The sequence below is a fragment of the Cryptomeria japonica genome, chromosome 3 (genome assembly GCF_030272615.1).
Source record: "Cryptomeria japonica chromosome 3, Sugi_1.0, whole genome shotgun sequence".
In the NCBI taxonomy this organism is placed as follows: Eukaryota; Viridiplantae; Streptophyta; class Pinopsida; order Cupressales; family Cupressaceae; genus Cryptomeria; species Cryptomeria japonica.
Genome location: NC_081407.1, coordinates 632,245,234 through 632,264,865, shown reverse-complemented (window position 1 = coordinate 632,264,865; position 19,632 = coordinate 632,245,234).

The following is a 19,632-nucleotide window of genomic DNA, read 5'->3' as shown; positions in this document are numbered from 1 at the left end:
TCACACTTGGTAATGTACATCTATGATAAATTCACCCATCCCTCTAGGGGCTAAAAGTGAGTCATCCTTCATCGAGAATCCCTTTCACCTAGGAATAGGAAGAAATTTTGTATTCTTGCTCTCTCATTTTCTTTGTTCTATAAGATGTTATATTTGTTTAAGATAGCTCCTCTTGGAGGAAGATGTCTTTTTGAGAAAAGACATCTTTTCTTCTAAGGGTGTCCTTTACACTTACAACAAGATATCTCTTTTCAACTATCTTATCCTTGCTTGAAGAGTATTCCCTCTCTTGCTTGGGTTTATGGCATTGTCGCATAGAGGATATCTTCTTTGTGATGAAGGTAGGTATCCTTGTTCTACTTAGATATCAACATCGACCTATGTTGACATCTTAAGGGGGGGGCACCCACACTGCTCCTTTGTACTATACTTCTCTCGTGCATTGTACAGTGGGACATTCTTGTAACGAGAGGGCGGTCACTTAGAGAAAGATGTCATCACTTTTCTTGTATAGTGGGACATTCTTGGAACCAAAGGGCAACCTCTTAGAGAAAGATGTCATCACTTTTCTTTTGTACAATGGGTCATTCTCAGAACCAGAGAACAGACTCTTAGTGCGATATGACACTATTTTTTCCTTGTACAATGGGTCATTCTCAAAACCAGAGAAAATACTCTTAGAGAAAGATGATGCTTCTTTTTTCTTGTACAGTGGTTCATTCTTGGAACCAAGGCATGGACCCTTAGAGTGAAATGACATCACTTTTCTCTTATGCGAGATGATTATTCCTGGAATCAGAGCACATACTCTTAGAGTAAGATGTCACATCTTTCTTGACACTTGTACTATACATCTTATACATATTGTAGCATACTCAGGCATAGACTCCTATGAGGCAATTCAAACCTCACTTGCACACACACATGAGTTTGGGTAGAACTAATGATGTTCTCACTCTCCTCCCTTACATGGATCACCTAGACAGACTCTAGGGGCTAGACTTCCATGTCCTTCTCTCCATGTATCACCTAGTTCTAGGGGCGAGATGTCCATGGTTTCTCTCTTCTTCGCCTTTCTTCTCATGGATCACCAAAGTGTATATTCATGTCCTCTCTCTCCTTCCTCTCATGAACCCATAGTTTTATTATTGATGGTTCATGGATGATGTCAGCTTTTCTCTTTTATGTGATTATATGTGTTCATGAGATGGAATTTTATGTTTCAAGAATGATATTAGTTGATTGAGACATTTTTCAAATCAAGGTCTCTTCGAAAAGTTGACTTGAGGTCTTAAGATATTAGCTTTTGTTGCATGCCTTTTTATGTGCACTTGCATATGTTTGAGTGAGTTAAGATCCTAAGATTGGGGGCTTGTTCCTTGAGATTAGTGACATCTTATACTCCTTGTGATCTTTCTCCACATCTCTCATCTTCATCTCTCTTTCTTCTACTTTACCGGTAGTATTGGCGTAAGTCATACTCCCGCTAAAGTGGGGGCTAAATGTAGTATCATAAAATTGCACCCCTTCCAATTTTGACCATAGTTTAGGTCCTTTACCTTGGTGATATCATCTCCTATGCTTGATCGAGACCCACCTATGTCTCCACCATGGAAATGGGCCTCATTTCCACACTTTGAAACTTGTTTAGACCCTGTTTTGGGCCCTGAAAATGGGCAGGACCATGGCATAGTGCCCTGATCCTCCTTAGGACTATGGTGTGGCACCCTGGTCCTCCTTAGGACCATGGAGTGGTTCCCTAGTCCTCCTTAATACCATGGTGTGGCACCCTGGCCCTCCTTAGGACTATGGTGTGGCTCCCTGGTCCTCCTTAGGACCATGGAGTGGCACCCTAGTCCTCCTTAGGACCATGGCGTGGCGCCCTGGTCCTCCCTCCTAGGGTGGCCCCAAGATAGGTCCCATTGGCCCTATCTGCACTTAGGGATCCCAAATATCCCTAATGTCGGCCTTTGGTGAGATGAATTAATCTTCTGAGGCATGTATAAAAGGGGATCTAGTCTTCTCATTTGCATAAGCAAAAATTAGATAAGGATAATAAGCTAAATTCAAGCGAAATATCTTCATCAAGCATTCAAGTTTTCAAGAATCTGTCAAATTCTCTTCTTCATGTGTCTTCTTCATTCATCCATTGGATAAACATTACAACATTAATTTGCAAGAATGTGTGTGTGTTAGGGTTTTGTCATGTTACATTCCATTTCATGCAATACTTGTGATTACATTCAAGAAGCAAAGCAATCATCATCAACAAGTTGCAAATCTACAAGGTATACATTTTCATTGTTTACATTCAAGCATTTGTAATTACTTTCTTTCAAGGTTGATTCCTCAACCGGGTTGACTAAGGCAAATCCCTATCCGCAACCCATCTTCCTCTCTTTTATGTGTGCAGGTTGCAGGTGCACAGTTGTAATTGCAGGTTTGGGCTTCATTTACATAGGCAGAAAAACCCTTTTCATTTCACGGATTTTTCAGAGGACCATGTACACTTTCGCCATGGTCATGACAAATTTTCTCCAAATTTGTAGGGCAGATATGTATCAGTCTAATTAGCTAAGATCCGAAGTTATAGCATGATCCCAAACCGGCAGCTTCTCGTTTCACTTATTTTCTCTCTCTCTTCCACATAGTCAACAAGTCAACTTTCCAATGTACAAAAGAGGGTAAATCACACTTCAACCCTTGCAATCCACATGGAATTCACATCCTTTTCTCTCTTGGATTTGGATCTAGTGGTTTCAAGCCCCTAATTTGAATGTAAAGTTCTCCCAAGTGAAAAATCATCCTATTGACTTCCTTTCTCTCTCTTAGGTGGGGAGTCACTAGGGTTCAATTTTTCCACTTTACAATACTATAAATAGCATGTACGCTATAATAAAGCTATAACAGCGCATATGTGCTACTTTTGTTTAAAATTTGGGAGTGTGTATAATATGATATTGTATATATAATATGTGTATATATATAATATATAATATATAATATATAGTATATAATATATAATATATATATATATGTATATAATAATATATAATATATTAAGTATATATATACACACATGTGTGTGTATGTGTATTGTCTCCCTCTCTCCCCCTCACTCTCCCTCTGACTCTCTCTATCTCTCTCTATCTCTATATCTCTCTCTCCCCTTCTCCCTTCCTCCATACCCCATCCCTCTCTCTCTTCTTCTCTCCCTCCCCACTCTTTCTCTCTCTGTACCCCCTTTATCTCCCTTACTTTATATTGTTGTATTGCAATTAGTTCTAGCATGTAGTGGTCACCATTTGGATGAATAGTATATAATCTCAAGGTCCACGATTTGAGCTCGAGAGGCTATGCTTTTCTTGATAGACTTAGCATTTGACTCAGTGTACAAAACTCATTGTGCATCATCCCTCCACCACACTCCTCCTGTGGTGGGCTTTGGGCAATCTTTGGTAATGCACATTTTTTCTTCCTAATTTTCTCCCCTACAATTCTTAGAATATGAAGTGGTTTCCAAATTCATGGTCTGGGTAGCTGTTTATAGCCATACCAAGGAAATCAATTCCATTGCATTTAACTATCTTATTAGCTTATATAGTAAGATTGATTTGATAGGATATAATTTAATTGATCTCTCTCTCTCTCTCTCTCTCTCTCTCTCTCTCTCTCTCTCTCTCTCTCTCTCTCTCTCTCTCTCTCTCTCTCTCTCTCTCTCTCTCTCTCTCTCTCTCTCTCTCTCTCTCTCTCTCTCTCTCTCTTTCTTCCTTCACATTTTCTTTACTACAAATAGTGCATACAGGGTACTGAGCCTATTACTTAGTTGCTTTGCCATAACATTTTTAAGGCCTAGGAGCGCATATGTGGTATTTATAAGTTCTATGAGTGTACAGGGTGCCCAAAAAATTCTGTTGGGCAACATTTTAAGGACAAACAGCGCATACGTGGTTAGTATTAGACCATGTATGTGGTACTGAGACATATTTTTAGTTTCCCAAGAGCCTCAATGGCCTCAAAAGAAGTTTTTGAGTTCATTGAAGGCCCTACTGCAACTGTGTCTGCACTTTTGTCATAGTTTTATACATAGAAGTAAGTGAATTTTTTGTTTTTGCATGATTTCAAATGATTGAATTGTTGTTCTTATTAGTTTTGTCAATCTTATTGTGATTTTTAATAGTTTTGATTCAAAAAATCAATGATAATGCTCAAATTTAAGGTTATTTGATGTCAAATTTACTTTTATTAACATATATATGTAATATGATTCTATTTAGGACAACCGATATCAACCATGGGAAAGAACAAGCGAAGAATGATGGAACAATGAGAGGCTAAAAAGGAAAGACAAAGGCAGTGTATGAGGAAATTACGTGACATAAGAACAATGGGACAAGAAGGTATGTCATCCTCAACATCTCAATTCAGTTTACCAAACAAACATAATGCACCTAATGCAATTGAAGAAGAGACATCATTGAATAATCAATTAAATGATGAACATACACCTCCTAGAATAATTCGTAGGAAACCAAAGTATCTAATTGACATTGATGAGAATATATTGAAGCTAATGCCCAATAAAATGAATGAACAAACTTGAAGGAGAATGGTTAAAAGAATATGGAAAAACTATTTTGAAAAGTTAACTCAAACCGGAAGATGTCAATTAATTGTTCAAATAATTAAAAATTTGAATTTTAGAGAGACAATGAAAATTCTAGGCCTAAGATCATTAGAAAGTAACAGCGAAAGAACTATTGTGAGAAATCTATTTGATGCATATCAACCTATTGGTTCAAAATCATGTACTAAAGATTCTAATGCTACTCAACGTGTCATTACATCAACCATAATGAGTAAGAAAATAACAAAAGACCGTTTGATAACCAAAACAAGTAAGTCATTAAATGTTAGTAGAACAATATGAAGTAAAGCATTACAAAGGCAGGAAAAAATAGAGGAACCTAACAATAACTCTCTTTGGGCATTCTCGGGTAGACTACCATGCAAAGACAAGGTTATTGTTGATGCACTAACAACATTAATTGAAAAAATTTGGCATGACAACACAAGAGTTTTGCCCAACAAAAAAGATGTTGTTAGAAGGCGAATCGGGTCTAGAAATCATGAGCCACATGCCAAACACTATTTGGATATGACTCAAACAAAATTTTATGAAAGATTCCTTGAAAAGTTTCCTCAAATACAAATTTCGCAACTTAGATTTTTTGAAATGGCAAAACCTTTTTATGTTAAGATTAATCATGTACGCACCATGTGTTGTTGTAGGATGCATATTGAATTTTCCATGCACTTCGATATTTTGCGTCATATTTGTTCTACTTTGCACACTAGCAATGTTTTGTAGGAATGCAATATACAAGCGCCGCCTAAGTCGGCAAGAGAATTTATTTTAAATGTGCTATGCAATAGACATGATGGTTGCATTTATTATTAGATACCTTGTTTGGAAGGTTCTTGTGCTATATGTGGTGGTTTGTAATGTTTACCAAGATGTGTACATCTGGAAAGCACACATGAAATTGGTATGAAACTGGTTTCTTTTGGAAAATACAAGACAGTCACATATGGAGTTAAAGATGGAAAAGATTTGAAGAGATGTGAGTTAGTGAAAAATGATATATGTGTAGCCGAATTTAGTGAAAAATGTTTCAAGATAGAGTGGATAAGCTTGGAACTACTGATACTATACGAGGATGTTTTTGCATAGGAGTCCCTTGGAGATAATATAAATAAGGGTGTTATCAAGTTGCTACCAAAAGGTGGTGATAAGACTCTGGTTAAACATTGGAGACCTATCACCTTATTGAATATCTCATATAAAATCATTGCAAAAATACTAGCAGGGAGAATTGTTGGATTACTAGACAAGTTCATTTCTGCCACACAGACTAGATTTATAAAAGGTAGATATATCCTCAAAAATCTGGCCACCAGTTGAGAGGCTATGCACTGGGCAAAAGCTGATAATCAGAATGTTGCAATGGTCTTATTGGACTTTGAGAAAGCATATGACAAAATAGAATGGTTTTTTGTTAGGGGAATGTTACAAGCATTTGGTTTTCCTTCATAATTTTTCAAATGGATAGATATTCTTTTTAAGGACTCATCCACAGTTGTTGAGATTAATGGTGATATGTCTGAAGCCATCCTATTAAGAAGATCTATAAGACAAGGGTGCCCTATTGCCCTAGCCCTATTTGTTATTGTTGTAGATGCTCTCTACTACATTCTAAGGGCCCCGGAACTTGGACCCTCTATCAAAGGTCTTACTCTTCCTAATGATGATGATTTGATTAATGATCAATTTGCTGATGATATTGCCTTATTCCTAGCCCTGTCTGAGGATAATTTTGATAATGCCATGGAAAGACTTCAGTTCTTTTTCTTGGCTTCTGGTGCTAAGATAGCCCCTCACAAATCTACTATCCTTGGATGGTCTGAGAGTCCCCCAAATTGGATCACAGGTAAAGGGTGGCAATGGGTAGGACCGAATCATATTGTAAGATATCTTGGTATTCCCTTTGCCATTAATCCGACTACTCAAGATATGTGGCAATGGTTGTACTCTAAAATTGAAAAGAAACACTTTAAATGGTAGACCCACATGCTTTCTCTGGCTGGCAAAGTGCAGATTGTTCAAAAGGTTCTCTCTTCTCATCATATTTACTATGCCTCTGCATGGGTGTTTACTAATTACCAAACTAATAAGCTTGAAACGATTATGAGGGATTTACTATGGTTTGATGGGATGGGGCACAAGAAGAGACATTGTGTGAATTGGAATTGGTGTTGCAGACCTAGATGTATGGGGGTCTAGCTATTAAGGATATCAGGGCTCACGACATTGCCCTAGCCTCCAAATGGCTTGTAAAAGCCCTATATGGCAATGAACCTTGGAAGGTGCTGATAAGAAATAATATTGAAAGGTTGGTTGTTAAGAAAGGTAAAACATGGAGTAATATCCCCTTATGTGATATTGTACTTGGGGACTATAGCATGAATGTGTTTGGATCCAGTGTTTTTGCATCACTTTGGAAAGCATGGTCACAGGTAAGGAGGTTACTACCCTTTTAAGGATGCAATAGGAATTTCTCCGGCCTATGTTGTTGTGGATAGATCTGTTTGGTGGGGGGTGAACTTGAATAACAAACCCCTTGCTTTGACACAAATTTGTTCTACTAAGATCTGGAATGAGAAAGGTATATCCCTGATTAGTAATGTATGGATTGATCTAACCGGTTTGGCTCTTGGATAGAGATCAAATCTAAATATGAGATATCGGCCTCACAAAAGAAAACATACTCTCTCATTGGTAAGGCTATAGGGTGTTTTTTTCTTGGTAAGATCCTAGATATTGAATCTTTTTTGAAACAGCTTAAATGGTTGGATGGTTCTCCGTTCTTGGAAATCTCTACTAAAAAGATTTATCTGATGCTAAAAGAGGATTACTCAATATTCTCTAGAGTTAATCAAGGTTGGGGTTGTGAACGGCCTAAGTCCAGATGGAAATTTGTTTTTGACTTCTTTTGGAATTCTCTCATTCAACCTAAAAGGTCTTGTTTTAGATGGCTCCTTTTGTTAAGAAAACTTGTTGTTGGCCCCTTTTTATCTATTGAGGGTCTCATAACTATTAAGTGTGTTGTGTGCGATATGAAGGAGTCCTTTGAGCATTTGTTTTTTGAGTGTATGTCTGGGGTGTGTGGTCCATTTTTCTTGATCGTTCTCTTGCTTGGAATCATAGGCTTGGTCTTTCTTGGAGTGAGGTCCTTGTTGGCTTTGTAGAGTCATTTGACTTTAAGATGAACCGGTTCTGGTTTGTCCTATCTTGTGAGGTGTTATGGTTTTTGTGGAAGGAAAGAAATGGAGAGGTTTTTCAAAACAAGAAGAGGAGGCTTACTAAGTTTAATAATAAACTCACACATTTCTTTATCATGTCATAGGTTTCTGTTGTCATGGAGATATCTAAAGATATATTTATGACATCGATACGTGAGGGTGCCTTACAGATTTATAAGGAAGATATCCAGTCTATTCGCTACTTCGGGAAGCATATGGATATGTTGCAGCCGAAGGATATCGAGGCCTTAACTCAATACAAGAGAAAGATCAATCTTGAAGATTCAGATGTGCTTCCTCCTAGATATGAGGAGCGAGGCACATGATAGCAATGAACAGGGCGGCTCATTTTGTTACTTGATTATATGGCCAATGAGGCATTTTGTATTAATCCCTCTTATATGATGTTTTTACTGTAGTACTCACTCAGTTGACTTAGGGCTACAGTCTTTTTTGTTATACATGTAAAAAGGATATTGCATAAAAGAGGGAAACAGAGGATAGGCAATGCAAAATAGATGTAAACAGGACATCTGATATTATATTGTATATATTTTGAACTATTTTAATATAAAAAAATGTTTCAAGATAAACCAGTTTATGAGTACATAATGCATACACATAGAGCTCGATGGTTAGATGAGCAATTCAAGTTATGTAAGGACACATTTCCTCTTGGCACCATTGTCTCTATCATTGATTTTGATGAAAATTATACACTACAACCTCAAAATGAAATTCAATCTATGTATTATCATTCTACACAAGTTTCTATTTTTGTACACATAACATTCATGCATGGAGATGATAGCGCAGAGGAGCATAGAAAGGTGATAAGAGCGTATCACTTCTACATAAGTGATGATCATACTCATTCGTCGGAGTTTGTACAAGGATGATTTAAATTTTTCTATGATAATTTAAAGGAAAGAAAGATACAATACAACTGACACTTCATATGGCCAGATAATTGCACGACACTATTCAAGAATGCAACTGACGGTTTTTACAGCAGGCGAAAATGCTACCAATTGAAAATGGCTCCGAGTCATCAAAAACCAAGATAGGACATTGTAGAGGAACCTCACGTGACCCCAAAATTTCAAATGGATTGATCATATGTGTCTTGGATTGGAAGAAACAATCCGTCAAAGTTTGACATTTTTTTGGACTTAGGGCACTTTGGGATGCACCGATAAGGTATGGCTCTCGATGTTCCGACACTTTGGGATGCAAGAGAGGAGAATTCCTAGAGTAAAACTTCCCACCCGAATGCGCTCGTGATGTCAGTTTGTGCACAGGACGAACCGAATCAATTCTAGCCTATCTTGCAACTTTGCATTGCATGCAACTAACGGTTTTTGTAGCAGGCGAAAAATGTTACCAATTCAAAATGGCTCGGATTCATCAAAAAATCTATAGGAAATTGTAGAGGAGCCTCACGCGACCCCACATGTTCAAATGGATCAATCATATGTGTCCTGGATTGGAAGAAACGGTTCGTCAAAATTTGACAATTTTTTGGACTCAGGTCACTTGAGAGATTGCGTCAATAGGGTATGGCTCTCAATGTTCCGACGCTTTGGGATGCATGAGAGGAGAATTTCTATCATAAAATTTCCCACCTAGACATGCTCATGATGTCTATTTGTGCACAGGACAAACTGAATCAATTATAGCCTATCTTGCAACTTTGCATTGCATGCAATTGAAGGTTTTTGCAGTAGGCGAAAAAATGCTACCAATTGAAAATGGCTTTGATTCATCAAAAATATAGATAGGCCATTGTAGAGGAGTCTCACATGACCCCATAGATTCAAACAGATTGATCATATGTGTCCTATATTGGAAGAAACAGTCCACCAAATTTTGACAAAATTTTGGACTTAGGGCACTTGAGAGATCGCACCGGTAAGGTATAGCTCTCGACGTTCTGGCACTTTGGGACACACGAGAGGAGCATTCCTAGCGTAAACATGCCCACCTGGATGTGCTCATGACATTGGTTTGTGCATAGGACGAACTGAATCAATTCTAGAAACTTTGACAACTTTGACGATAATTGAGCAACTTTTACATTTTTGATCCAAATGACCCCAAACACGAGAACCAAAATTTGACCATTGCAAGCATGAGGGTGCTCTCGCACTAAAAAAATATTGTTGGTTATATTCATATCGTTGATTTTTGTTGTTTATATTCATATTGTTTTGATTAAGGTAAAAATAGGTTTTGAAGGGGCCCCGAAACCCTTTACAATTCAAGCTTTAATAGAAAAAGCAACAAGAAACAAAAAGGAACAAGCCAACGAAAAGCCAACAAAAAACCAAAGAAAACCAGCAAAAGCCCCACAAAGCCAGCAAAACCGGCCAGACCCAAGAAGAAAAACTAATTGATTTTTTTCAGGGCATTATCCAGGGTGTTGCTAATCCCATGCAGTTCTTTGATGTTGTCCCTGAGATTTGGGAGATCCTTAGCAGAAGCAGCCACAACTTTCTTGACACTCGCCCTAGTCCTCTTGGCAACACCACCAACTAGAGTAGCTTCACCACTACCAATTTGGATAGTCTCATCATCCGTGTCAAGTTCCACCACTGGCTTAGGAGAGCTGGTATGATCGAAGACCTTAGCAATATCCTCCAATTTTTTTGTGACAGTTGACAGGATATTCGGGATAATACCCATCAAATTTTTCATGGCCTCTCTCCCTTCTTCCAGCGATTTAACCTTCTCCTCCATATCATGCTTCCATTTTATCTGCTCCCTATCATTATTCTCCTTCTTCTCATCTGTATTTTTCCCCTTTTTTTCTAGGTTCTTCAAGAGTTCATAGGTCCATCTGTCATAATCCAGTCTCACCTCAGTAAGTTTTTTGAGGTTATCCAGGAATAATCCGTTGTTTTCCTTATCCTCGCTTAAAATTTCCTTAGTCATATTCTTCTCAGGTTCCTTGTTCCTTTCTCTCTCAGAATTTGCATCTATTTCCTCATTATCCTTCTAATCCACATCCTCCATGGGATGGTTGTTGTCCTTGCCAGGGCATTCACTGTGGATAGGGCTTTCATTGTCAGACTCATTATCACCACTTTCCTCCTCAATACCCACCTCCTCATCTTTTCAGCTGTCATCACCATCGGAATCATCTGTCTCCATATCGCTGCCTTCTTTTTCAATTTCCTCAGTTTCCATCCCAGGGGCATTCCTTCTATTTTTGCTAGAAGACACCTTCTCCTTGCTGGAATCGCCTCCCTCCATCTTTCTCTTCCCCAGGGAGGTGGATAACCTCTTGTTTTCCAGCAAGGTGAGGGCTTTGCAGTGCTCATAGATGAGCAGCAAGAGCCCACAATGGAGAACCGGACTAGAGGGATTCTTACTGTGTTTATTGAGGGACCTGGAAAGGGATTTGAAAAGGTAGTCGAGCAGGGATACCTTTTTGTCGTGTCTAAAATGGCTTAAAAGAACAAAGTGGTAGGTGTGGGCCTTGGATAAATGGCCCTCAACCGTGATATATTCCATTATAGCATTCAAAACCCAGCCCCAGATTTTCTTGATATTAGCAGCTTCATAGTAACCTCCTGTGGCTTTGCCAATTATGTCCCTCTCTTTTTCCTTCTGCGGGAACAGATTAACCACATTGTTGGAGACTTTAAGGTCTCTGAAAAAATTAAGCCTAGTATGGGGCATGCCAGTCACAGTAGCTATGAGGCACGCATCCAGCTTGAACTTAACTCCATAGATTTTAAAGGAACCATTACACCAATTTTCAGAAATTTTGGTAACGGCAAGATTTAGCCTACCTTTATCATAATCCGCAAGCTTCTCCATAAAGCTTGTGAGGGATCCTTTTTCTAGTTTCACCCACACCTTCGGCATCGCTTTCCATGTTGACGGATTATCAAGTTCCTCCCTCCTTAAATCTCCTCCCATCTTTGAATTCGGATAATCAACTCTATTCCTCTGCAGACTCAGCACTCCTTTCCTGTAGTTACTCGAGATTTTGAACTGGGTGACCCACAAAGCATGCGATGTATTATAAGAGATGGTTGGGGATCTACCGCTTTACCAGGTAATAATTACCTTTCCATCAAGGCAAGAAATAATCATATGCTTTGTCATGATTATGCGGTCCTTCCCTTCCCATATATATGTCCCTTCTAAGGAGCTCTTTAGTGTTTATGTTGACATCTTCCCCGTGCCAAATCATTTGGGAATCAGATTTAACCCCAAGGTTTGCTAGACAATCCGCCACCGTATTTTTTTCTCTAAAGGCATGTTGAATTATAATATCTTTAAAATTAGCAATAATCTCCCTAGCTTGCAAGATGATATTTTCAATTGACCATGATGGATCCGACTCCCCCTTCAAACACTTAATAATATTAAGTGAGTCTCCTTCAAGCCATAATTTATCATGATTAAGATTCTTGGTTATAATTAAGGTGTTCAGGGTAGCAGAGGCTTCGACAAAATGACTTGTTTGACTCCCCAAAGGACCAGCCACTGCCACTAAGCAAATTCCAGCAGAATTGCTGACAATGCCCCCATATCCAGCTTCACCCAGATTCCCCTTAGAGGCCCCATCAAAGTTAGCCTTAATCAACCCCTGAGGAGGAAAACACCAAAAGAGACCTTTTCTTCCCTTTTCCTTGCTAGAGGTGGTAGTGGAGAGGTTCCACCTATCTTTGAAGTCATCTTTAGCAACTGGTCCATGATCAGTGCCAAAGATACATTCAAATATAATCCTATAAATTTTATCCGCCACCACTTCAGGAGTAGCACTTTTATCCCTGAAAATCCTATTGTTGCGCTCTTTCCAGATATTCCAAATAACATTTGGAAGAGTAAGTCTCCAATTCTCCACAATCTTAGAATTAGAATTGGGGCAGTGCCATTGCTGCCAAGTTTCCCCTAGGGAGTTCAAGAAAACCCAGCTCAAGTTCCACCTACTTAAGATGATTTTCCATATATCCTGACTAAAGGTACATTGATTAAGAATATGGTAGGCAGTCTCTTCTTCCCTGCAACAAAGAGAACACCTATTAGGAAAAACAAAACCTCTCTTTTGAAGGTTGTCCAGGGTTAAAACCTTGTTTTGGATGAAAATCCAAAAAAAGATATTAACTTTAGGAACTAACTTCTTGTTCCAGACTTTAGCCCAAATAGGAATTTCTTCCACATATTCATTATGGATAGCCACAGTAGAGGAGACAGAGTATTTCCCATCCGAGGTTTCCCTCCATATCAGGCTGTCATCTTTGTTGTCTCTAGGAACTATAGCAGAGAGAGCAATCTCAAGGGACTTAAGCCCCGGACACTGCTGGCTGAAATCAATCCAATTCCCATTTCTCCAGTAGTCTCTGACCAGTTCCCCAAACCTGATTTTGAACCAATCTTTCCATTCATTAATGACTGGAACATCCTCCAAAGGTTTGTCCAAAATCCACCTATCTTCCCAAAATCTTATTCTCCTACCATCCCCAAGGTTCCAAGTTTGTCCAGTAGCAGCCCAGCTTTTAGCTGATTGAACATCATTCCATATAGCCGAACCTTCAACAATAAAAGAATCTTCTAAGAATTCTTCCTTAGAAGGTTGCATATAGAGATATTTTTTATTCCAGATGGAGTTCCATTCTCTTTCCTCCCCTTTCATTCTCCAAATTTGTTTGGCTAATAAAGCCTTATTCATGGAACTAATGTTCCTAATATTCATATTGTTGATTACATAGGCATATATTCATTTAAATTTATAAAAGGGCAGCCACCAAATATAGTGAATACACAATAATGAACTGAATACAAGGATTTTTGTAGGGTTAATTCAACATTTTATAAATTTAATCAAATCATATTCCATGATTGTAATGTTTTATATCATAGATTTTTGTTGTTTATATTCATATTGTTGATTACATAGGCAAATGATCAATTAACTTTATAAAAGGGTAGCCACGAAATACAACAAATACACAATAATGAACTCAGTACACATTTATTGGATCGAATATCAACATTTATATATATATATATATATATATATATATATCAAAAAAAGGCATGTTTGCCAAGTCAATACAAGTATTACAAAAATGTGGCATATGTCATGTCCAAATCGATATACGATAAAAATGTAGAGTACATCTACATGTATTTGTCATTCTATAACCACGACTAACATTATATGATCCTAAACTTGTGGTGGATCATCAAAATCGAGACTCTTCAATGCAGTACGCGGCTCTATAGATGGCTGCAAAACCACAATTCAAAAGTCAAGTTAGAATTCTTTTGTAGAAAATAGTTCACAATTAACATAACTATGCATTTAACTATAATTTCTTTGCAATTGAAATGTATATACCTCATCGGTTGATCTCGGATCTAATGTCTTCTCTCTCCTCTCCTTATCAGTCTTAGGAGTTTTCTTGAAGACAAACTTAAAAGGATCCACGTTATGGCCAAACCGTGAAAGGGGCTATTGTAGACTAAATGTACAATTAATATAATGTACTAGCATAAATACATCAAAAACACTTAAAAGCTATAATATAGAGAAAAATGACGTATCAGTGCCTGAGATGCTTCTCCAAAGGACTAAGGATGGCTCACCACCAATGGAGAAACTATCGTTGTTACCTATACAAAAAATGATCAAAGATTAAATACAATTAATATAATGATAAGTATTGTAGGTTAAAAACAATTAATGTAATATATCAAACAGAAGTGTACCTAATCCAAAGATGCTTCTCCAGTGCAAGGAGGAGGGCTCGCCATTGATGAAACAGCTATGGAAATTTCTTGTATGAAAAAATTATAAGATTATAATTTATCACAAGCTCACATGTACACGTGCATATAATCATGAAATCAAGAAAATAAAGTAGAGATACATACCACCTCCCTCTATCGATCATCGAGTGAATCAGGTGCATTCAACAAATCCACATAGCTCAATGGCCAATGTACATGTAAAATAGACAAAAAACACTAATCAATCTACAAATCCCAACTAAGACAATTTCAACATTTTAAAACAATTTTACAACTAAAAATGTGTTCAATTACCTTCTTCCCATGTTTTGGCATCTTCAAGGAATTATTTTGCTTACAACAAGGCCTAGACACAGAGGGGGTACCCTAAAAAAAAAAAAATTAACATGAGATATTAGTACAGATAATATATTAAACATAATTTTAAAAATCTAAAATGAAATGACTTGCATATTCCATCAAAATAATACATAAAAAAGGGTGTACAGAATATGATACCGTATAGCCTTCTAGGCCAAAATCGATCGTTGAGAGCATGATGTCATGAATCTGGGAAATTTGGTCCCCTGTCAACACCTATAAACCAAAAATTGGACCAAGAATTAAAGATAGTTAGTATATCTTGTAATTTTTTTGAATTCAACGTGTACTATTCTATTTTAACATGTTACAAAATTTATACATCAGGCGTCGAAGTTGCAGCTATAGTAACTTCGGGAGTATGGGGTACCACTGCTGCATCCTGAAATGCATATTATTTGTATCAATTTAAATCGATGTATAAATGAAAATACATTTATGTAATTACAAATTTAAAGTGACTGATAAATAAAATGCTAAGAATTCACATCAACACACATGTGTCTGCAGCTGATGGGCAAACAACATGTCCATCAACTCGTCTGTCAGTGCCACATCCTCAGTCGTGCGGGTCTAATATATACTCTCGCAAATCATGTGCGAATGAGATGTGGATCCATCTGCAGCGACCGCGTCATCCATCCCTATGCATATCCTCGAGCAACTAACACACACATGTTGAATGGGCTCTTTATCGCCACCTAGAGAAACTAATGGCTCATCATCCAGTACAAGAGGGTGTGCTAGCTATGTCCCATGTTGCATGATGGCACCAGTCAATGTTGTGGCCGCCGAAAGAGTTTGTAGCTCCATCGACTCTTTCAGCTCTATTGGGACAACCTGATGCACCTTGAATTTGGGTGCTAGGGGGTGGCGACTCTTTGCGGGTAATCGCCTATGGGCTCCAGGTCTATCTTGGACAGAGCCGCCACCTCTACGATGGAACTCTCTCATGTCAAAATAGTTTGCCGCACATTGAGGACAAACTCATAGTATATTTTTCTTCAAAAATACAATGGTACCTCATAATTATTACAAGGTGGATCATCAAATACCATCCACCACCTCTACCAAAAGAGATTTTTTATATACACATTGGTACACCAATGTATGGTATACCTCTTTGCATTAAGAGGTAACGACTAACCTATTTTAGGATCAACAAAAAGGGCACATATTTGTTGTTTACTAATATTTTTGTTTTTCACTCCCTCGTATGATAACACACTAGCATAGTATTGAAGACACATATCCCTAAAGTTTCCCCATTTTTTAATTTGTGTGGAAACGATTGTGGCACCACTAGCTAATTTTTCTAGGCTAGTAGCGAGGTATTTATGATGCTCAAGTTCAGATGTTTTTAATTTATTAATCAATCTATTTATTTTAGACATTTTTTGCCCTAACCGATTAATTAATTGCTCCTGTGTATGAGGTGGACGATCAAAAGGAGGAGTTGGAGGTGTATCTTGTGGGTTTTCAGGAGGTGCATCTTGTTGTTGTTGTGGATTATCATAATCTAATTTTTGAAACAAAAAATAAAAAAATCTAATCAAAATAAATGAAATTAAAGTCAAAACGTTAAAAAAATTGAATAAACGAGAAAGAAAAACAAAAATTAAGAAAAACTAACCTTGATCCATAGCGTTTGGTGGAGAAATGTGGGAGCCCGTTCGTGCTTTCGTGGGGAAAATGAAGGAAAAAAAGCTGCTATAGCGGGGAAAATAAGACCCAGACATTTTTTAAAAAACTTTTTTTGACAGGTATCACGTACATGGTTTTTGGGACTAAACATCATGTACGCGGTTAATTTCCTAAACATACCGCGTACGCAGTTACTTTCCTAAACATATCGCGTACGCGGTATCTTTGCTTTAGGCTCAAGGAACACGAACCTAAGCGTGTACACAATCATTTTAAATTTTAATACCACGTACACGCTGCTAGTTAATTCATGTTTTTTTTTAGGTGGTGTCCACTTTTCTGACCACCATCTTTGTGCACATACCTATCTCCAAAATGTAGATTCCACACATACGAAGGAAACTGCAATCACAAAAATTGAAGAGATACTTCTGATAGCCATCAAAAACACAAACTTTGGGATACATAACTGATACTGGGATCAACAAAAATTTATAACACTGGGATACCGAGGTCAATGAGAACTCAATGGGAGCTCAAGAGGTCATCATCCAAAGCTTTTCATGATGCATAATAACTTCTAACCAAAAACCGCAGCACCTGAACTACACATACAGACTAACCGCATACAATCCTTGCATAACTATATCCATATAACATCCATGACATCTGAACTAATATTTGGGCCTACATACACTATCAAATATAGAACTAGATGACTGGTTTGACATCAATGACAATATTATTCACACAAGTCTAAGAAAATGTAGGGGTGAGTATGCAGGGCATAACACCACCTTCCAACAAGCAATGGACATCACATTCAAAGGGTTGGTAGGTAAGTGCATTATCATATATATGGATGACTTGATAATATTTTCAAAGAAAAGTGATGACCATGTAAAGGACATGAGAAGGGTTTTGCAAAGGTACATAGATTTAGGGATCTTATTAAATCCAAAGAAGAATATATTTTAGATTAGTGAAGGTAAACTTTTAGGCCATGTTATCTCAGAAAAGGGAACTACCATTAAAATAGAATGTATTGAAGTGATCCTCAAGTTCTCCTTGCCAAAAAGTAAGGAGCTAAAGTCTTTTTTTGGCAAGATTAACTTTATAAAAAATATCATATTTGGGTTTGTCAAGATCATACACACACTCAACTACATGTTAAAGAAAGACGCCAAAAAATTTTAGGTCATGTTATCTTAGAAAATAGAATTTCCATAGATCTAAAACATATTGAATTGATCATTAAGTTATCCTTGCCAAACAATAAGGAGTTGAAGTCATTTTTTGCAAGATTAACTTCATCAAAATTTCATTTGAATTTGTCGAGATCATACACCTAATCAACTACATTTTAAAGAAAGATGTCAAACTAGAATGTTCAACTCAAGCAAAGAAGGCCTTTGAGGAGATTGGGTTTGCTATTGCAATTTCCCATGTATGTTACTTCATTAACTTTGGAATTGTAATGTAGTACTTATTTTTATCAGTGTTAGTGTTTTCCTTTTATTTATATTTGTATACATTCATTCATTCATTTTATATTCATATGTGAGGTCCTTAATAGACCCACATTTACTAATAAGTATAAATTCTATATTATTATTATAACAATTTGCATATTGAATCTAATGCCTTGTCATCAATCTCTTATATATATACAAATATTTCTCAAATAAAATGAAAATATTCATAAACTAAGATAATGAAGTAAACCAATATTGAAACATTATATAACTATCTCTAACTATGTCTTAAATATTATATCCAAATTACAATCAAATTATCCACAATTGTTAATAATTGCTATGAAAATATTATTCAACATAATTTATATTTGGCAAAAAATTGATTATATCTCATGATTATCATAACTTAACCATATTACTTGCAATTCAACAGTCATTTGAAGTATATATAATAACATGAAAATTATATGCAAAAAAGAGTTTTGATATAATTTAGAAACATAATATATTCTCTTCAAAGTTATTCTATCAATGTAACAAATTTCCCTTTATGCTTTCTCCTCCCATCTTAAGTAGAAAGTTCCATATTCATTTCAGATAATGAATCATCTCTCCTCTTAGATCCCTCATTCCCATCAGTGATTGAAATAGTAAATATCTTCTTCTTTATTATTGCCTCAAAACTCTTCTTTAAACATCTACATATTGCTCAACATCTTAGCAACATAAAGTACAACACTACAATATCGACAACAATAGTGTATAATAGAAATATTCATTTTAAAATATATACTAAGATAAAACTATCTTGTTGAAATGAGATATCTTCACGAAAAAATGTGCACATATGGACAAGGAATTTTCTTGAAACCATATTGTCTTCCACATACCATGTTCCTTTATTAAGTACAACTATAGCAATCTAAAATGAACAAGTTAATTATTAAATAAAAAGATAAATAAATTGTTAGATGGGGATTAAAGTGAGATTGTTTTAAATAAAACTTTGTGCATATCATAGGATAAAAAAGAAGAAATTACTATTTACCATGTTTAAAAGAAATGCAATTTATATATCGTTGGACATGAGTGTGTGAGTTTGCTACAAGAATTATTGATGATAAAGAAATCACATCTTCTTGCAACTCTAACATAAACAGTCATATTTTTGATAAAAAAAAATTATTACCTTAATAAATATTAAATCTATATTCCAAATATTCATGTCACTAACTTAATTAAATACATAAAATTAATATTATTTATTAAAAGCCAAATTGATTTTAAATACTACATACAATATAATTTTGATATTAAAATCTAAAATTTCAATAATTTACCCTCATGGTATAATTTCTCCATTTTACAGATTCGTTACTATTGACTTGACAAATATTACCTAAGGTGTCCACAATTCTCTTTTCCTCACCCATCATTAACAATCCCATCTCTACACAATCAACTTCGGATTTGCTTCTGGTTTGGTTTTCCATGAGGCTATATTATGTGAAAACAC